The sequence below is a fragment of the Neophocaena asiaeorientalis genome, unplaced genomic scaffold, assembly GCF_003031525.2.
Source record: "Neophocaena asiaeorientalis asiaeorientalis breed wild unplaced genomic scaffold, Neophocaena_asiaeorientalis_V1.1 scaffold71, whole genome shotgun sequence".
NCBI classification, from domain to species: Eukaryota; Metazoa; Chordata; class Mammalia; order Artiodactyla; family Phocoenidae; genus Neophocaena; species Neophocaena asiaeorientalis.
In genome coordinates, this window is record NW_020175439.1 from 1076919 (window position 1) to 1099752 (window position 22834).

The 22834-nt window shown below is 36.1% G+C and overlaps 1 protein-coding gene across 1 annotated transcript in view; it reads right to left on the bottom strand.

The window, feature by feature from the left end:
- The window catches only part of RFX7 (regulatory factor X7), a 148968-nt gene that overhangs the window by 93223 nt on the left and 32911 nt on the right, over window positions 1–22834 (bottom strand). The window contains 1 exon segment of the mRNA XM_024767801.1: window positions 2304–2337. The gene's annotated coding sequence lies outside the window, so the exon portion shown is untranslated.

Consider the following 22834-nt stretch of genomic DNA (forward strand, 5'->3'; position numbering starts at 1 on the left):
CTGTCATCATCTGAGCAAGAGCCTTATATTCTCACTTGGACTTTTCGAAGAGCCTAACTGGCTTTCCTGCTTCTACTCTCATCCCCCTACAAGTCCATTTTCCAACAACAGCTAAGGTATTAAAAAACAAAAAAAAAAACAAAAACAAAAAACAAACAAAAAAACTAGATCATACTATTTTCTTACTTAAAACCTTTTAATTGGCTTTCCATTCACTTAGAAGAAAATACATACTATTTGCCATAGCTAAATAAGCCCTATCTAGACTTTTCTCCTATCATCCTCTCCTCCTTTCATAAGTTCCAGCATACTGGGTTCTTTGTATTCTTCAAACATCCCAGACTCATTTCTGCTTCAGAATTTTTGTACTTTCTGTTCCCTCTGCCTAGTATGTGTCACTGGCAGATCTTCACACAAGACTGGCTTCCTATTATTTAGGTCTTCTCTCAAATGTCATTTCCTCAGAGACTTTTCCTAATCACCCAATCTGAGGTTATCCTACCCACCATCAGTTGTCTCCTGTTGCCTTTAAAAGTTCTTTAATAGTATTTATGGTTACCTGAAGTTATAATGTTTATTTATTTTACCATTCATTTAATGTCTACTTCACTCAATAAAATGTAAGATTCATGAAGACAGAGATCTTACTATCTTGTTCATCAAATACATATAACTTTAAAACTTATGCTAAAATATAAACACTTCGGAACTCTTGAAAGATTAAAAAAACCCTTTTTGTTCTTATTTAGTATTTTATAAATGCCATATTTAATAAATTATAGTAGTCTTCTGTCTCAATTTTCTTAATGAAAAGAAAAAATTGAATAATCCTCCAACATTATCTCAGATACTGAAAAAAAAAAAAAAAAAGGGCAGGAGGTCTTAGATAGCAACTATATCTGTCTTGTTTACCACTGTATTCTGACACCCAGACAGGGTCTAGCACAGAGTAATTATGCAATAGTTACTGAGTAATAGATATAAACAATGAGACTCCAGAGATGGGAGATTCAGAAAATGCTCTCGGGGTTGGGGGTAAGGTCACCCAATCCATCCCCAGTCACCACCTCCCTAGATCTTAAGAGCACTATTAAATCTATTTTAACAGACTGAATTTCTTGAGGGCAAGGCAACATGTCCTTTTAATGTTGTATCCCTTATACCTAGCATGGGCTCAATAATTATTTTTGAAGTAAATGCAAGAGCATCAGTTTCTTATTTGTAAAAGGGAAGTAACAAGATTATCTGCTTCAGAGGGTTACTGTGGAAAAAAAAAAAGATAATAAAGGTAAGTTAAAAAAAGGGGAAAACATCCCCACAAAGTCCTCTTTCTTAACTATTAGGTTAGAAAGGCATAGGAGAACTGATCAAGTTACCTGTTCTCCTATGAAGTACTGTTATCTACTCACCTACCTAGAAACAAACAATAATATCATAAGCTAATAAGATCCCATACTATTTCAGCACCATACACTACAGACACTTACTCCCTAACAAAAAAAATGTTAGCTTATAGTGAAGACCTGAACCTGAATAAGAAAGTTCTGATATCACAAATATAGAAAGAGGACTAACTACAGTGACATTTTGGGGAATCTAACAGTGCAGAATCACTGAGTATTCTAGAGCCTAGGGAACATTCCATTAATATACACTTCCATGAAAGAAGTCAGTACTATTCCAGTAGTCTCAGTAGCTGCATACTTCTTCCCTCATATGTTTAAGAGAAGATCTAAGGAACTAAAAACACAATCTAAATTTAAACTATTTTTGTGGCTTTAACACCTGAAGGCCAGCAATCCAAACATAAAAAGTATATTATAGCAACAAAAACCAACCCATAAAGTATTTTAAAAAGCTATCATTTAAACAAATTCTTATAGTCTGCAAGTCAAACCTGAATGTAAACTATTATTGTGGCTTTAATTCCTGAAGTCTAGCAACGCAAATACAAAAAATACACTATCACAACAAAACTTAACCCATCAAACATCTTGAATTTTTTCTTTAACAAATCCTTTAAGAGTTATTAGAAAAGAAAAATAAACATTCACTTTATTAAATGCTGAAGTGATCTTTAGTAAAAGCCAGTAAGTTTCAAAAACATGCAATTATTACTGATGAGATATAGGAAAGTATCTAGACAGCACATAGCCAGTTCACCCCTAGGGTTGTAATTAAATGTCAAATTTTATTCACTTAAATTGAGTTATACTTAAAATAAATATTTACTCAAAAATGTATTTTATATAGTGGGAAAAGCCTTATAACAAAAGAACTTTAAGATTAGTTATTTTACTTACCAAAATGCAGTCCACTTTAGATTGTATAGTTTTGCTAAAAGAAAAAGAAAGTTAAGTTATAAGACTGATAAATGTTCAAAGCATTTTCAAACAGACATGGTAATTTGTTATCTGTACTATGAAAAAAATAAGCAAAAGTTCTTAAGATTAGGCATCATACCCTAAAACTGCATGTTTCACAAAGCAAAACAAAAGTCTGCTTCCCACTCATTGTACTAAATTCAATCCTAAAGCATGATCAGAATATTTTCTGAGTTCACTGCTACAGTCACCCTATTGCTGATATGCTCTATCTTTGTAAAAGATGTTTTTGAACAAAGTTTGTTTCTAGTGATACATAAAAGTGCAGATGTACTATTACACGTAGAAATAGAACACAGAGTTTACAATGAATTATGATTTTTACTCTATGCCTGCCACTCTGGACAATGATTTGTTTAGCATTTAAAAGCCATAATGGTGTAACATTATCTGTATTTCTAAAGACTTATTACAAAGTAGATTCTCTCGAGGACTTCCCTGGCAGTCCAGTGGTTAAGACTCCTCGTTTCCACTGCAGGGGACGCAGGTTCCATCCCTGGTTGCGGAACTAAGAGGCTGCATGCCGCGTGGCATGGCCAAAAATTAAAAAAAAGAAAAGTAGATTCTCTTCCCCTCCTCTCTTTCTCCCCCTCTCTCATGTACACACACACACACACACACACACACACACACACACACACACACACACAGAATCCATAGACATAAAAGTAACAATAAAGATTAGCTAATATGGTAATAAGTTGGAAAGAAAGACTGTATTTAGAAATAAATAACACAAAAAGCCACTATATAAAAATTTAACTGAACTACTGAATATAATTGAACAATTAATATATAATACAAATGAAGCTGGTATAAAATAACTGAACTATAATTTGGATTTTAACATATCGAAGTGCAAATGCAATGAAATCATGCAAAAGTTCAAAGACAGTTTATATACTATCTTGAATAGATGTTACAAACCAAATTATTTTCCATAAAAGGTTCTAGAGCCAAATAAATGAAAAAAAAGTGGTTATTTACCTTTGTATATAGCTATACAGTTAATCTATAGAGTAAGTAAAAATAAGTATTTAAATCACAATTCAGTTAATTCAATCAGTAACCTCAAAACTTTACACCTGTACTTGAATTTCAAATTTCATTATTTAAAGAACAAAGTATGACTGGATTAAGCTCAACTGCAAAATTCACAATGACTAAAAGGAAAAAGTAAATGATACCTCTAGGTAAGAGGAACTGAAATCCCCTCCTTACCATCCCACAGAAAATCTTTAGAAGTTTAAAATCTTTGGAGATTGTGTGTATAGCTTCTCACTCATTAGCAGCTAAAGTGTGCTGTTTTTCCCTCTTCTTAATAACTCCCCCAGTTTCCCTAAGAAGGTAATCTACAGATTAAGAATTGATGCTAAAAAGTAATATATCAAAAATACAACCGGGACTTCCCTAGTGGTCCAGTGGTTAAGAATCTGCCTTCCAATGCAGGGGACTCGGGTTCGATCCCTGGTCGGGGAACTAAGATCTCACATGTCACGGGGCAACTAAGCCCATGTACAACTATTGAGCCTGCATGCCCCAACTAGATAGAAGCCCGCATGCCACAACTAGAGAAAAGACTGAGCCCACGTGCCACAACTAGAGACAAGTCTGAGTGCTACAACTAGAAAGAAGCCCACACGTCGATCCCGCGTGCGGCAACTAAGACCCGACACAGCCAAAAAAAAAACCAAAACAACCATTTCTCACCACCTTGGTCTAAACCATTATCATTTCTTTTCAAAACTGTTATAATAACCTTCTATCTGGTCTCCCTGCTTCTGTCTTTACATCCCCACCACCTACCTGTGGGCTATTCTCAACCAAGTAGCCAGAGTGATACCATCCACCACATTAGTCCTATGCTCCAAGGTCCTTATCACGGCCAACATAGTCCTGTATGATCCAGCCCTCTGCTATTTTTCTAATCTCATCTCATATTAGTCTACTCCTCATTCATTCAGCTCCTGCCACGCTGTCCTCCATGCTGCTTCTCAAGGCAGGAGTAGGGCCTTGCACTGGCTTTTTCGGTCAGCATCTAAGAATCTTCTCCCATATAACTTATCTGTTCACTTTCCTCATGACTTTGCTCAATATTATCTTTCACAGACACTTCTTCCCTGACTACTTCCTCATGTAAAATACTCTCCATCACGCTCTATCCCTCTTATCCTGTTTTAAATTTCATTACTGCACTTACCACCATTTAATATTTTTATTAATTTATTTGTTTACTGGCTATCTTCCTTGTCTAGAATTTAAACTCTATGACAGCAGGATTCATCTGTTTTGCTCACTGCTGCATTACCATTTGGCATATGTTAGATGTTCAATAAAATCTGTTGAATAAATGAATGACAAAGACATTTAGTCCCCCATATAAAGACAACTCTTTGGGACCACTTAAGAAAGCGTTTTCAGAGAAATTAATATGAACTTGAAAATGTGATTATTTTAAAAACAATAGATCTAAATATATTCCCCTTCTACAAGAAACTGACTGCTCTACAGCATATGTAAAGAGGATGACTCTGACTTCCTATCACAAACAAACAAGTTGGTAAATCTCTGAAAAGAATATGTAAAAGACTGCCTTTTAAAGAATAAACTTATAAAGTAAAATGGGAACACATCTAAATCTAGCCCTTCATACTTAACACAAACATGATAGAGGGATATAGAAGACATTTAAGTCCCCTTTGTTCTTCTGTTCAGTCTCACACCCTCCCCTACCTTCCCAAACACAACCATCATTAATCTGATGTATAACCTTCCTAGGTGGTATTTCAATACATGTATTAGATCTACAAGCAACATACACTATTGATCCATTAAGCTTTTAAGTGATTATATAAATGCCATTACATTATATACATTCTGCAAATGTCCTTTTCACTCAACCCTGTTTTTGAGATCTTTCCATGTTGACACACTTAGATGAAGTCCATTTATTTCAACTGCTCAAAGTATTCCACTGAATGAATGTATCAAATTTATTCATCCATTCCTCTATTGAAAGCCAATTATGTACTTTTCAGTTTTTCTACAAACGATGCTGCAATAACGTCTTTGTACATGTCTCCTGGTATACACAATCAAAAATTTCTCTGAAAAAAAAAAAAAAAAAAATTTCTCTGTTATAAGTCTAAAAGTTGATTTTCTAGGATTCATGGATGTATCTTTTCAGTTTTATTATGTATTACAGAATTCCTTTCGCAAGCACTTGTATACATTCATACTTCCATCAGCAGTATATGTAGTCCCTATTTTCCTGTCAACTTCTGTGAAAAAAAATGTATATACATATGCCATTTATATATGATACATATATTACGCTGACATATATTAAAAACTTACTATTCTAATGGGTATGAAAAACTCTTTGTCATTATCCCAATTACTAGCATTGTTGTATACCTTTTCACCTGCTTTTTGACCACATGGGTTCTCCTCCATAAACTGTTGGTTCTTGGCTTTTGCCCATTTTTAAGTGGAGTTGATGATTTCTTACTAAATTGTAGTAGTTCTTAATATATTCTGGATACTAATCTTTTGCTTGTTACATATACTTAAGCTTGTTAGTGGTACATTTTAATAACTTACTAAAGTTTAAGTTTTTGACTTAGTAAAATTTATTAATTTTTTTCCTTTATGACCTGTGTTTTTTGTCATAAGAAATCCTATCTAGCTAAGGTTTTAAAGACATTCTATATTTCATTCTAAAATTTTTGAAGGTAGCTTTTTTGTTTTTGATCTTTATTTTAATCAGAACTTATTCTTGTTTGGTATTTGGCAAACCAATTGTTCTCTATTTTATTATGTCAAGTTTACATATATGTTTGAATCTGTTTCCAGCTTTTTTTCAGTTTTATTATTAATCTACTTGTCTATACTTAAGCCAACACCACACTTTGAATTTGTATGACACTCCTCAACCATTTTCGGAACAGCCTTGAAATTCTTGGACCTCTAATTTCCAGGTGAGCTTTTTGTTTTTCCAACTCAACAAAAGTCCTAAGAGTTTTATTGAACTGCACTGATATTATAGATTGAACTGGGGGGGTTGACTGATAATTTGAATTTATTCTTGTCTGTCCTTTAAAAATGTCATGTAATTTTCTCTATATCTTTTGTTACAGAGTACTAGGTAGCTTGTAGATGGTATTGTAAACTGTACCTCTTTTTTCTTAATATGTTTTCTAATTGGCTTTTGCTAATGTGCATGCTGAGGTGCAGAAAATCTATTGGTATTCTATGCTGACCTTATATCCAGCAGCCTTCCTGAACTCTTATCTGTTCTCATAGTATGTAGATTCTCTTGTTGATAATAATTTCACTTACAATTAATGAAAATATTTTTTTTCCTTTCCAATCTTTAGGCCTCCCCCCAACCCCACACCCCGCTTCTTATCTAATTACTTTGGCTAAAATCTCTCATCTAAAGGTGAAGAGTAGCAGTGATAGCAGACATCCTTGTTTCCAAATTTTGTTTCAAAAATTTAACATAATGTATCGTAATATTCCATTTACTGGATGTTTTACAATTTCCTAAAATATTCTTTGAATAATGGATGCTTTGACTGAACTAAAATAAAATAATGCTTCAATATTGTAATGTTCTGCTTTGAAATGACAAGCTAACTTATATTAGAGTAACTTTCCCACCCTTAACAATTATATACTGTGGATAAAATGTAAAAACAAACATTAAAATATAAAAACAAGACCAAAATCAGGTAGCAACTCGAGGCAAGTCATCCTTAAAAGAAGGAACTGCACCAGGTAGGAGCTGTATTTATAGGGCTGTTGCCTGATAGCACTTATCTGCCCGCACAGCAACAATCACTCAGGACGGAAGCAGAAATCTGCCTTCTTGCTAGCTGAGGAGCCACAGGACAAAGTCTAGGGCTGCCAGAGCCACTTTAAAATAAAGATGAATCCCAGAAAGGAAAATGTCACAAAATTTCTGTATAAACTATGCCCAAATATTTGGATGACCTTCATTTGGGGAAGACTCCAAGGTTACCAGCAAAAAGCAATAGCTGGAAGGTGTAAAGATGTGAGTTGAGACTTTTGTTGTTACTTAACACAAAAGAGATAATGTTGGAGTTTGAATCCAGCCCTGTTAACTGGCAACCAGGATAAAAAAAATTAACACTCATCAGAGAAAAATAACAGAATCCAAAGTCTACAACATATCACTCACAATACCCATTACACAAGCAAAATTTACCAGAACAAAGGAAAAAGAGACCCAGAGTCAAGAAAAAAAAAAGCAGCTCAAAGAAACCAAATCCTGAATGACCTAGACATCAGAATTAGCAGATGAAGACTTCAAAGCAAGTATTACAAACACATTCAAGTATTTAAAGGAAAATATGGTCATAATAAATGTACACCTGGGAGGAATCTCAGCTGAGAGACGGAACCAAAATGAAAGAACCAAATGGAAATTCTAGAAGTAAAAAGGACAATATCTGAAATGAAAAATTCATTGGATTACCTTAAAGAAGATCAGCTACAGCAGAAAAGGGGACACTAAACCAGTAAATAAATCAATACATTTTACTGATTCTAAAGGAGAAAGAAAAAGATCTTCAAAATAATAAACAGAGCTTCAGAGATTCATAGTACAATATCAAGTGGTCTAATTATGTACCACTGGAGAAGATAATGAGACAGAAAAATATCTGATAATGGCCAGAATTTCCCCAAATTTTGCAAAAAACACAAACTTACATATCCAAAGAAGCTCAGCAAATGACTGGGAAAGAGCATATATGGACTCTGTAATATACTGTAATATACCCATTTCCCCTTTTCAGGAAAGAAGGACTCTGTCCCCCACACCTGCTGGGAGTGCTTCCAGCAGAAAGCCCTCAGCTGTCAGCCCCCTATGGGGATACCTATGCTGAAGAAAACTTCACTCCCTAAGGTCATATCTCCTTCCAGGGACAGCCCACATCCAGAGGCTGATCAACATGGGGGTAATAAAGGTCCAGCTCTTTGCCTCAACTTGAACATCTCTGATGGGCCATTGTAGCTTCAGAACTCTCCGCACTGCAGCTTAACTTTCTCTCTGCTTCCTTCCAATCCATTCCTTTCATAGAGGTGAGTCTCCTTAATAATGTGGTTCTTAAAATGTGATTCTTGGACTAGCAACACCTGGGACTAGTTAGAAATGCAAATTTGTAAGTCCCACTTCAGGCCTACTGAATGAGAAAGAAGAAGCCCCACCCATCTGCAAAGACCTTCCTGCCAGCTTTTTGTGCTTCACTCTTAAATTCACTCAGATGGGTGTACAATTGGGAAAAATCTCTAATATGGAAGACAGAACATTCCCCTTATAAAGGGGGCATGAAACCGTCACTTGGAAGGAAGAAGACCATGAAAGAAGGAAAAAAAATTTAATCCTCACAAAGGTAAAAACCAAAAACTGGGTACTATATTACTATATATATAAAAAAAAAAGTCACTAAAAAGTGGTGTCTTAGAAATTAAAACTATTGGGCTAAATTTTTCCTGTTTGCCCTTTCAGATCCAATTCCCACCCTCTGCAAAAGGAGGTTGGCCTTTATGCATTGTATCTATATGACTTCCTTCCCTTTTGGTTTCCAGTGGGCTGATATTAGTCACGAGAAGGAGGTGAGAGAGCAAAAGAGAGAGGAGGTATTTACCGCACTTGGCTTTTCTCTCTGACAAGGCAATAAGTTAGTGGTTGGGGGGCTGTGGTTCTTCTTAGCTAGTCTTGTAAGACCTTTTTGACTCATTAAACTATGAGCATTAAAACTTCAATCAAAATTGAACCTTAAATATATAAAATTTAAATTAAAAAAATCTCAAAGCTATCAAACAAGAAATGAGATTATCTATGAATATATTTGGGATTATAATTACTTTTTCACCATTATTTCAACTCATTAAGTTTAATAAAACTTCTTCAGCAGCAGGAAAAATATGCACAAAGATACGATCATCGCTCGATAATGAACCACTGATGCAGATTTGAACCTGCACTTAAGTGTTATTCATTTTTATTTTTGAATAAAAATGTATCTTTATTCAAAATGTATTTTGTTAATTTTATCCACAAATAGCTTATGTTCAAATAATATATATTTAACATTAATATTTTTATAAGGTTTTTGACATTTTCTGAACTGTTGATAATTGATAATATTTGATATGCATTAAACTTTTGGTCTCACTTATTTTTTTAAAAATCGTTATTTTGTAAACATTTTAATTAAATAGTATCAACCTGGTATTTTGGTATTAAAAAACAAAATATCAGGATGATAATTTTGCTGTGCTATTGTAATTACAAAGTTTATGAAACATGACAATCATTCATCTTCTAAATCTTTTAGTTCAACCTTCGCATATCAAGTCAGATCACCACAATGTTATAAGGTAAAGCTTAATCCTAGACCAATGGAGTAAGAAAAAGGGGGAAACACACCAGCAAGGAGAGCATATAAAAACTTATGGAAGAGGGGTACAGTTTGAGAAAGCATATCTTGTTTTCCCTAAATCAAATTACAGAGTGAAGCTGGGGAAAACTTTCTTACCCAGTAGGACTACACAAAAGAGAGTAAATTGAAGAAGCACATGTTTAAAAAACAAAAACAAATAACTTAATCTAAGCCTACTTTACCTCAAAGAAACACTTCACAAAAATACCCTGTAATATTTCCTTTCTTCAGACTTAAAATATGATACAATAACTAAATTAACAGTCATGGGCCAAACACACATGGTATATAATAAATACACTGTAAGTAAAAGGATGCGTGAAAGAACACTTAGAGACTTCTCTTGCTAAAAATATTTCAGAACCTGCTTCCCCACTTTAAACAAGTTGTTTCTAAACTATTTGTTTAATGCAAATAATATCATTCTAAGAGAGTCCCACTCATCTCTTCCAACACCAGTTTGGCCTCCATCCAAAAGTTCAGTACTACTTCTAAATTTATTTGGAGTCCCCAAGTTTGAATTCAGACTCACAATTCCTATATTCTTGATTCAAAATTCTTGTGTTGTAGAAATAGAGATCTGTGAACACTAGATACAAGACTTCACCCACAGAAAATCTGAGGTAGCAGAGTACTGTGTAATATATCAACCGTAAGAACCTTTTGCATTCTAGTCTTACCAGGACCAATCAAACTCTTACATTCTTCTCTTGTAAAATAATTCTGTTAAAATATATTAAGACTTCAGATCTTTTCTGTGGATTACAACTCAGCTCACAGTCCAACATATAAAACGAATTTTAACCTTACACTTGTGGATAATGAATGTGAAGCATTTACTTTTAGTTTGCTCAAATGAGAACAAACAAAATTTTACATTAAAAAATAACCATAGTAATAGTGGCTAATTCTATAAAGGTTAAAAGGTGTAGCCAGAAAAATATTAAAAATTTTATATTTTTTATAGTGATAAAAAATCCCACTATCCAGACATTTTGATTCAATTACTTAGTACGTCATCTTAAATATAACTGGGATCTGTTGGTGAGGATGTGGAGAAATTGGAACGATTATACACTACTGGTGGGAATTTAAGATGGTAGACTTGCTGTGGAAAACAGTTTGGCGTTTCCTCAAAAAGTTAAACACAGAATTACCATAAAATCCAGCAATTCTACTCCTAGGTATATACCCAAAGAAATGAAAACAGCTATGCCAACAAAAACCTGTATATAAATATTCACAGATGCACTATTCACAAGAGCCAAAAGGTGAAAACAACCCAAATGTCCATCAATGGATGAATGAATAAACAAAATGCAATACAGCCACACAATGGGATTATTTAGCCACAAAAAGGAATTAAGTAATGACATGTGCTAAACATGGATGAATCTTAAAAATTTTGTGCTAAGAGAAGGCAGACACAAAAGGTCACATATTATATGATTTCATATATATAAAATACCCACAATATCTAAGAAGACAGATTGGTGGTTGCCAGGCGCTGAGAGGACAGGAGAATGAGAAGTGACTGCTTAATGCATATGGGGCTTCATTTTGGGGTAATGACAAAAATTCTGGACCTAGACAGAGGTGTTGGTTACACAACACTGTGAATGTACTAAATACCAGTGAATTGTACACTTTATTTATTTATTTTTAATTTATTTTTGGCCGCTTTGGGTCTTTGTTGCTGCATGTAGACTTTCTCTAGTTGCGTTGAGTGGGGGCTACTCTTCGTTTTGGTGTGTGGGCTTCTCTTGTTGTGGAGCACAGGCTCTAGGCGCGGGCTTCAGTAGTTGCAGCATGTGGGCTCAGTAGTTGCAGCACACAGGCTTAGTTGCTCTGCAGCATGTGGGATCTTCCCAGACTAGGGATCGAACCCATGTCCCCTGCATTGGCAGGAGGATTCTTAACCACTGCGCCACCAGGGAAGTCCCTGAACTGTACACTTCAAATGGTTAATTTTATGTTATGTAAATTTTACCTCAGTGAAAAACAAATAATAGTTATCATAGAACTAAGAAAAATTCATTTTGATGCTACCGGTGACTAATCAAAAAAGTACTGTTTATTTTTATAACCCAAAATGCTTTAAAAATAGTTACTGTTTCACAGTTCTTATCTGCTTTTATGAACCTTCAGGTGATCTGCTTTGAAAGGAAATTAGCCTGTAGACCAACATTTCTCAATGGGCCATTGACATTTATTGGCATCCTTCTTTACAAGTTTGTCCTATACATTACAGGATGTTTTGCATTACTAGATGCTGCCCACTAAGTGTCAAGAGACATTATAACAACCAAAAATGCCCCACCTACTATCATACATACCTAGTTAAGAGCCACTGCTCTAGAGTGTAGAGAATAAAGTCATTTATATGCTATGTGTTGAGTCACATATGAGATGTTCCCTAACATGCCCAACACAATGCTCCACAAATGAGTCACTTCAAAAGTTCAAACTTCTTCAGGTATGAAAAGTGAACTTCTTGCTTTCTACAAAGGACACAGGAATATCTTGTTTTATTGCATTTTGCTTTTTTGCTCTCCACAAACAATGCATTTTTTATCAATTGAAGGTTGATGAGAAACCCTGCATCAAGCAAATCTACAGGTGCCATTTTTCCAGCAGCATTTGCTCACTTCATGTCTCTTTGTCATATTTTGGTAATTCTTGCAATATTTCAAACTTTTTCATTATTATCATACCCGTTATGGTGAACTGTGATCTTTGATGTCACTATTCTAACTGTTTGGAGGCACCATGAACTGAGCCCATATAAGATGGCAAAATTAATCAATAAATGTTGTGTGAGTTCTGACTGCTCCACTGACCAGCCAATCTCCCATCTCTCGCCCTCTCCTCAGGCCTCCCTATTCCCTAAGACACAGCAATATTGAAATTAGGCCAATAAATAACCCCACAATGGCCTCTACATGTTCAAGTGAAAGGAAGAGTCATATGTCCCTCACTTAATATCAAAAGCTAAACATGATTAAGCTAAGTGAGGAAGACATGTAGAGAGCTGAGACAGGCCCAAAGCTAGGCCTCTTGCACCAGTCAGCCAAGTTGCAAATGCAAAGGAAAGTTCTGGAAGGAAATTAAAAGTGCTACTCTGGTGAACACATGAATGATAGGACAGCAAAACAGCCTTATTGCTGATATGGAGACAGTTTGAATGGTCTGGAAGGAAGATCAAACTAGTCACAACATTCCCTTTGGCCAAAGCCTAATCCAGAGCAAGGCCCTAACTCTCTGCAATTTGATGAAGGAGAAGAAAAGTTTGAAGCTAGCATAAGTTGGCTCATGAGGTTCCAGGAAAGAAGCCACCTTCATAACATGTAAGTGCAAGGTGAAGCAGCAAATGCTGATGTAGAAGCTGCAGCAAGTTATCCAGAAGATCTAGCTAAGATCAATAATGAAGGTGGCTACACCAAACAACAGATTTTCAGCGTAGACCAAAAAGCTTTATACTGGAAGAAGATGCCATCTAAGACTTTCATGGCTAGAGAGGAAAAGTCAATGCCTGGCTTCAAAGCTTCAAAGGACAGGCTGACTCTCTTATTAGGGGCTATTGCAGCTGGTGACTTTAAGCTGAAGCCAATGCTCATTTTACCACTAAGAAAATCCTAGGGCCCTTAAGAATTATGCTAAATCTACTCAGCCTAGATGGAATCACGTCTGTTTATAGCATGGTTTATTGAACATCTATGCTCAAAAAAAAAAAGATACCTTTTGAAATACTACTGCTTATCGATAATGTACCTGGTCATCCAAGAGCTCTGATGGAAATGTACAACAAAATTAATGTTCCTTTCACGCCTGCTAACACAACCATTTTGCAGCCCATGATCAGGACTTATTTTGACTTTCATGTCTTATTCTTTAAGAGATACATTTTGTAAGGCTATAACTGCCACAGACAGTGATTCCTCTGATGAACCTGGGCAAAGTAAATCGAAAACCTTCTGGAAAGGATTTACCACTCTAGATTCCATTCATGATTCGAGTTGGAAGAAGTTGATTCCAACCTTCACGGATGACTTCGAGGGGTTCAAAACATCAGTGGAGGAAGTAAATGCAGAGGTGGTAGAAATAGCAAGATAACCAGCATTATAAGTGGAGCCTGAAGATGTGACCGTATTGCTGGAATCTCATGAGAAAACTTGAATGGATGAGGAGTGGCTTCTTATGGATGAACAAGGAAAGTGGCTTCTTGAGATGGAATCTATTTCTGGTAAAGATGCTGTGAAGATTGTTGAAATAACATCAAAGGATTTAGAATATTAAATAAACTTAGTTGATAAAGCAGTGGCAGAGTTTGGGAGGACTGACTTCAATTTTTAAAGAAGTTCTACTATAGGTAATATGCTATCAGACAGCACTGCATGCTACAGAGAAATCAGTCTTGAAAGGAAGAGTCAATCGATGTGGCTAACTTTACTGCAATTTTAAGAATTGCCACAGCCACCCCAACCTTCAGCAACCACCACCCTGATCAGTCAGCAGCATCGACATCAAGGCAGGACCCTCACCAGCAAAATCATTATGACCTGCTGAAGGCTTAGGTGATGGTTAGAATTTTTTAGCAATAAAGTGTTTTTAAATTAAGGTAGGTACATTGCTTTTTTTTTTAGACATAATGCTATTGGACACTTAATGAACTACAGTATATTGTAAACATAACTCTTATATGCACTAGGAAACCAAAAAATCCATGCCACTCACTTTATTCTGATATTCACTTTATTGCAGTGGTCTGGAATCAAATCTGTAATATCTCCAAGGTATGCCTATATTATAAACGTTTGTTAATTTTATCATAAAATTCATTTTGTTGCTCTAAACATTAAAACTAATTTCAACCAGAATTAACTCTTGTCACTACTCTATAACTTTTGCCTGTGATTTAATTACTGGTTATATTATTAAAATTAACTTTTCAACTTAGTGACATTATTCCATTCACTAATATTTTCTTTTCTCTTATTATTTTTTAAATTATCAAGTTGCAGGAATATAGGAAAGTTAAAAAGAATATTAATAACACTCATGTACCTGCCAGCCAGTTTGAACAAATCTGAACATTTTGCCTTTGTTCCCTTAAGGAAGAAAACTTTACGGATACAACTGAAGCTGCTATGGTCCTTTTGCAATTGCATTTCACCATTCCTGTCTCAGTGGTGAGAACTATCCAGAAGTTGCTGTTTACCATTCCCATAAATGTTGAGATTTTTACTATAGATGTTGAGTTTACTCATAAACTATATAAAGCAGTTTTGTTTACTTTATAGACATGGAGTTATGATGCATATATCACTCTATCTTTTTTTTTTCCTTTTACCTAACAGGCTTTAGAAGTTTATCTACTTTGATTCATTCTAGTTTATCCATTTTTAACTGCTACATAGTGTGATGGGTTGCATTGTATCTCTCCTACCCCAAAATTCATATGTTGAAGTCCTAACCCTCAGTACCTCAGAATGTGACGTTATTTGGGGATAGGGTCTTTATAGGGGCAATCAAGTCAAAATGTTAATCAGTATTTGAGGGACGTTAATCCAATATGACTGGTGTGTTTATAAAAAAGGGAAAGGTGAACACAGAGAAATACATAGAGGGAAGATAATGTGAAGAGACATAAGGGGAGGGCCATCTACAAGCCAAGGAGAATGCCCTGTAATAGAGATCCTTCCCTCATACCCCTCAGAAGGAATCAACCCTGCTGAAACCTTGATCTTGGACTTCTAGCCTTCAGAGCTATGAGAAAATTATTTTCTGTTGTTTAAGCTACCTCCTCTGTGGTACTTGGTTGCGGCAGCGCTAGCAAAGTAATACATATAGTATCCCATTATTTGAACATACCACTTTTTATTTATACCTTCTCTCACTGAAGGACTTTTATGGTACTTCCAGCTCTATTTTTGTAACACACAATATTGCAACAAACATGTGGCACACAGATCTTACTATACACACTGCCACGACTTTTCCTCAGATAGACACATACAGAAACATACATAGACAAACCTTGCAGGGAAATTCTGGAATGTTGATCTTCAACTTTCTAATTACTGCTAAATTGCCCTTCAAAGTACACTCCATGAACTGTGTATGAGAATGATTTCTCTCTATCCTCTCCAAAATGTGGTAATGACAGACTTTTGCCAATCTCATGCACGTGAAATATTGTTTTAATATGCATTCCCCTATTAGTGAGGCTGAACATCTTTACATGTTTAATGACCATTAATCTTTCAACTGTGAACTACCTACTCATATCCTTTACACATTTTTCTATTTGGTTATTTGCCAATATTATATATATATATATATATATATATAAGCAATACTTAGAGGAGCCCACTTATACTTTGCATGCTAATCCTTTGCCAATTATTTGAATTACATATATCTTCTCCCCATTTGCAGCTTGTTTTTCTTTTTATGGCATTCATTGTTTTACAGGAAGTTTTTATTTTAATATAGTCAAATTAATTAATACTTTTCTTAATGAGAAGTGCTTTTTGTGTCTTAAGTCTTCCTTTAAAAAAAAGTCTTCCTTATCATGAGGCCATAGAGGTTTTTTTTTTTAATGTTTGCTTTTCACATTTAGGGGGTTAAATTTCCCTGAATTCTGCATGTGATATAAGCTTTTCTTCTTTCATATAGATAACTAAAGGTCCCAGCAGTCCCCCCTTTCCCTTAAAGATAAGGCCTATGTCTTATTAATGTTTCTTAAAAGCACTTTTCCTGGTGCATATTAGGCTGTTATAAATGTGTGATCAATAAAAGAAGGAATAGAGGGAAGAAAAGGGAAAGAAAGGAAGGCAAGGTAGGGATGGGAGTGTGGGGAAAAGTATTCAGATCATAGTCCTTGGTGCAAACTAAATATCAGACCCATACAAGTCAAAAGGTATCAAAACAGATTCAGAGGTGGTCTGCAGGAAGATGACTTTCCAGAACTCTTGAAAGTTAGAGGCAAAGATATTACTCATGTGTAACTGATACTGACTCTGCTTTTTCTCTCCCAGGATGAGAATATGGCCTTCCTGGTGTTGAACTGGTTCAAAAATCCAGAAAACTGTGATGCTGTAAGCATCACTTGATGGTTACATCAAGTCTTTGCAGAATGTTCATCAAAGCCTAAGTATAAAGGGCAAAGATATACCAAGAATTCGATATAATAACTCTAGCTGAATTTTTCCTGTAGGAAAGGTGGCTATATGTACCACAAGAAGCCTAGAGATTGAAAAAGCTGTTAAAAGGTAAGCTGTATTTACTACTATTCAGAACAGTCATGTGGCTCCTATATCCTTAACTAAATAATACAGGAACAATCAACAGGTGGGTGAATAGTCTCCTCCCAACCATTCTTAACCTGAAAGTCAAATGGGGGCGGGGGACAATAGAAAACAAAGAAAAGAATGAGATCTAGAATGACTTTTGTCTCAGTGGCCCTCAACAGAAAAACAGCTCCCTAGAGTAACATTATGGTATCTAGTTCAGTATAGTATAAGAAGTATGTTCCATAAGAGTGAAAAGGAATATTCTTGCTGAAATACTGAACAATGTCTGCATATTGAACCATATATACATCTAACCACCACTATACAGGAAAAAGAGGGGAAGAAAAATATGCTAAATAGCACCACGGGAATGAAACCAGCAAAACCCAGACTGTGGGAAAATCCAGAGGACGAATGATCCAGCTTCTTCAACAAATACAAAAACTACAAGAAAAAATTTAAAAGAACATCTACAGATTAAGAGATTATCAACCAATAGCAGTGTATGGATGCTGATTCAGACAAACTGTAAAGGAAAAAATAAAACAAAATGAGGGTGGGAGGGAGGGAGACGCAAGAGGGAAGACATATGGGAACATATGTATATGTATAACTGATTCACTTTGTTATAAAGCAGAAACTAACACACCATTGTAAAGCAATTATATCCCAATAAAGATGTTAAAAAAACAAAACAAAAAAAAATGAGATGTGGAAATTTGAGCACTGACTGTATGCTTGCAAATATTAAGGAATCACTATTTTTTTTGTGTGTTAATCATAGAGCTATATTTATTAACAGATGAAATCATATAATGTTTGAAATTTCCTTCAAAATAATCAATGGAGGGTTACAGATTGGGTTATATAAAAATAAGATTAGCTATGAGACTAGTTGTTGAGGCTGAATAAGGACAGGAGAGTTCACTGCATTTTCTCTCCTCCTGTATACAACTGAAATGTTTCAAAAACATGTTTAGAAAGTGGGAGTACTTAGTAGCTCCTTTTCGAAAGAAAAGCAAACTAACCATGTAGGTCCTAAAGCTGAGAGAATAGTTTGAGACCTAGAAACCTTCTGATGTTGATAAAACTCTGAAGAACTTAAATTCTATGAGAGGACTATATAGAATACTTAAGAATCATCGATTCATCCACTATAACTGTAAGGCCAACTGGCCCAAGGCAGGGGAACACAATCAGATTCACAGGTTGCATCAGAACAAAATTCTCCAGACCACCCAGTTCCAGAAACTGCCCTGGAGACATTCCGGACCACCCAGTTCCAGAAATTGACCTGGGGACTTTGAAACCAGCCCAGCCTTCCCGCCTTTCCAGGGGCGGGACTAACCGTCCCCCAGGATACCTGAAAAGACCACCAAATAAGGAATACCCTACACCCTCCCAGATTCACCACACCCCTTTCCCTTCTTCCCCTATAAAATCTTGCCCAACCCTCGCCCGGGTGCGACTTCTCTGGCCCCCTTTCTCTCGGACCAGTGAACCTCGCCCGGGAGCGCTCCCTAATAAAGCTCACTTGAAGCTTTTCTCTGTTTCGCGGTGCCGTTTGTTAAGATCCGACCTTACAATAACCAATGTCTCCTGAGTGATACTGAAAAATTATGTTGGTAGTACAGTCAGCCCTCAGTATCTGCGGGCTAACTGTACTACGCCATTTTATATTGGGGATCTCAGTGGCGCAGATTTTGGTATCCGAGGGCAGTCCTAGAGCCAATCCTCCAAAGATAACGAGGGATGCCTGTATTATAAAGTTTAGACTATAATGACTCATTTTCATAAAAAGTTTCTAATGAGTTATTTTTCCTTTTTTTGCTGTTCTTCCACATACAGGCATCTTTCATTATATGAGCTGGTTGTTCCAAATGCTGACTTTTACCATTAAAATTTGCTCTAAAAGGACTGTAAAAATCTGTACTTTGGGGAGGCAGGGTACTGAACAATATTGGTTGTTCTCTTTAGTCTCAATCTATGCATCTGCCCAATTTTTTTCAACGCAGATTTTCAGGCTGATAATAAAAGTTCAAATAGTCAACAGGATTCAAATGTGCAGTCAAATAAAAGGAAAATATTTGCTCATAAATATACTTTTTAAAGTTAAAAAGACTCCTTCAAAGAAATTTATGTAGTAAGAAACACCATGATACATGCAGCAGGAGAAAAATATCATTTTTTAAAAAGATTTATTTATTTTTAAATTTATTTTATTTATTTTTGGCTGCGTCGGGTCTCAGTTGCGGCACGCGGGATCTTTCGTTGTGGCGCACGGGCTCTTCTTTGAAGTGCATGGGCTTCTCTCTAGCTGTGGCATGCAGGCTCCAGGGCATGTGGGCTCTGCAGTTGCGGTGCGCAGGTTCCAGAGTGCATGGGCTCTGTAGTTTGCAGCGTGCAGGCTCTCCAGTTGAGGCGCCCGAGCTCAGTAGTTGTGGTGCGTGCTGGCTTAGTTGCCCCACGGCATGTGGGATCTTAGTACCCTGACCAGGGATTGAACCCACGTCCTCTGCATTGTAAGGCGGATTCTTTACCATTGGACCACCAGGGAAGTCCCAATACTGTGGTTTTTGAAAGAAGGAACTCCAATTTTGCCACTACCAGCGATATGCTGCTTACTTAGATGAACTGTTTTTTCTTGAGGAATGATACCTCCAAAATTTTTTGTGAAGATTAAACAAGATGATTTATATAAAAGCCATACTGCAACAACAAGCAAGTAATAGATTGCTAATAAATGTTAAATGAAACTAAACAGTCAAATCCTTTTTCATTTACAGTAAGGAAACTAAGGATCAAAAAGATTAAATGGCTTGTGCAAGGTCACTCATTGATTTTTTTTTAACATCTTTCTTGGAGTATAATTGCTTTAGAATGGTGTGTTAGTTTCTGTTTTATAACAAAGTGAATCAGCTATACATATACATATATCCCCACATCTCTTCCCTCTTGTGTCTCCCTCCCTCCCACCCTAGCCCACCCCTCTCGGTGGTCACAAAGCGCCGAGCTGATCTCCCTGTGCTCTGCGGCTGCTTCCCACCAGCTATCTATTTTACATTTGGTAGTCACACACTGCCCCATTATCCAGTAAAAAATACTAACTGATAATAATGCCTCTATTTTACACTGATATTTTAATTAAGAAGAAAAACTGTGCCCTAGTCTCATCACTTGGGAACTTACTTCTCCAAAAAACATTAGGTATTGCCGGTAAGTGGGCTGGATGAAGGCTTTGACTAGCTCCCAAGCCATATACTCTTTGCTGGGCTTCAATGCCCTCTAGTGCTGATTTGCAGAGGCAGCCTCAGGTTCCGAACAGAACAGGTTAACAGTGCCCATAAAAATAATGAAGTGAAACATGAGACAAGTGCATGCACATAGAGACCCATCTATAAAGGTGACTCCATTTTCTTTGGGAGATGAGATTTTTGAGAGGCTCTGTTTTCTTTTCAAACTTAAAAAAAAAACTTTTTACACTTTCTGTTTCTGTTTGAATTTTTATAATAAACATATTAAACTTTCAAAAACAAACTAAATTATGCAGAGGACAGAATCATGTGGGTAGCCCAGTAGGGTAAACTATTCTTCTCCCCCTACTGCATAGTTTCAGAAAAAGAGTTACACAGCCATGCAGCTTCATATCTTCTTATGTTACCTTATGAAAAAGCAGGATCAGAGAGAAGGCAGATCTTTAAATTGAGAAAAACAGAGATAAAGGTACGTGACTTCATTTTCTTTGGAGGTACCTTATGTGTGATCAATAGGTGACATACATGTAAATCTTTTTTTTTTTTTTTTTGTGGTACGCGGGCCTCTCACTGCCATTGCCTCTCCCGTTGTGGAGCACAGGCTCCGGACACGCAGGCTCAGCGGCCACGGCTCACAGGCCCAGCCGCTCCGCAGCATGTGGGATCCTCCCAGACCGGGGCACGAACCCGTGTCCCCTGCATCGACAGGCGGACTCTCAACCACTGCGCCACCAGGGAAGACCTGTGTAAGTCTTTTTAAACTAAAAAGCATTATACTAACCTGTGGTAGTCATTACTAGATGCTTAACTGAGATTCTAAAAGAAGAAAACCAAAGTGAGGATGGCTACAGAGGACTGAACTTAAAATGAGACTTCCTCGAAGATGGCAGATGCAGGCAATGATGCTTGATGTGCAGATCAGAAACTATGCTAATGTTTCATATAAACGGCTATAAGAATATTTCTTAAAATTGTACTTGAAGTGACCCTCGTGTATACTGCCTTCTTGAGACATGACTTACTACTACCCTTTTCTAGATTTTATTAGGGCTGTAGAGGGTTCAGTATTTCAGTATCTGTTCAAAAAACGAAGCCACCAAGTTCAATGTCCTACTGTCTGCCATTTAAGCTCAAGAATCAAGGACTTTTGTCAGAAAGGTAAAAACCAGTTAGATAGTTAATACTGAAATTCTTTCCCCCAAAGCACTAAAAGAACCAAAAGCAGAGAGCCTAACCTAAAAACAGTGTTCCAATCTATAAAGTAGAAGATCATCCAAGGAGATCGATATTCAATGCTCAGATGTTTTAGAAAGGAAGATACTGATATATTTTAAAGACAGAATAGTTATCAATTCAAATAGGTAAAATAATTTATTAATGATACAGTTAGAAACATCTAGATTTTTCATCTTTCTATGCCTAAAGCATGATTTCATAAAGGAACGTCTGGTAATAATCTCTTCTTGGGATACTTCAAAGAGACTTACAGAATGAAGGATCATTTGATCTTAGGTCAGAAGTTTTCAAAACAAAAACAGAATTCTTCCCTGGGCCAGAAAGCTTTATAAAAACCTATATAACGAGGTTCAGTTCTTCAAGATCTGTCAGTGAATGGGAAAATTATCTACAGTCTCACTGACTAATAGCAATATAATACAAGCCACATACGTAATCTTAAATTATCCAGTAGTCACAGTAAGTAGTAAAAAACAGATGAAATTCATTTTAATTAAATATTTTATAAGTAATACATCAAAAAATTACTTCAGTATTTCAATATAAAAATCATTAAAATATTCTTGATAAAGATGTGGTACATATATACAATGGAATATTACTCAGCCATAAAAAGGAACAAAATTGGGTCATTTGTAGAGATGTGGATGGACCCAGAGTCTGTCATACAGAGTGAAGTAAGCCAGAAAAAGAAAAACAAATATCGTATATTAACACACACATGTGGAATCTAGAAAAATGGTACAGATGAACCTATTTGCAGGGCAGAAATAGAGACGCAGACGTAGAGAACGGACATGTGGACACAGGACAGGGAAGGGGAGGGTAGGACAAATTAGGAGATTAGGACTGACATATATACGCTACCATGTGTACAATAGATGGCTAGTGGGAACATGCTATAAAACACAGGAAGCTCAGCTCGGTGTTCTGTGATGACCTAGATGGGTGGGATGGGGGGAGGTGGTGGGAGGGAGGTCTGAGAGGGAGGGGATATAGTATACATATAGCTGATTCACTTCATGGTACAGCAGAAACTAACACAACATTGTAAAGCAATTATACTCCAATAAAAATTTTTTTAATAAAAAAATAAAGGCATTAAGAGAGAAAAAAATTACCACCTCAGTATTTAAATACAAAAATCATTAAAATATTTTAGACTGTTTTTTCATACTTCTAAATCTTTG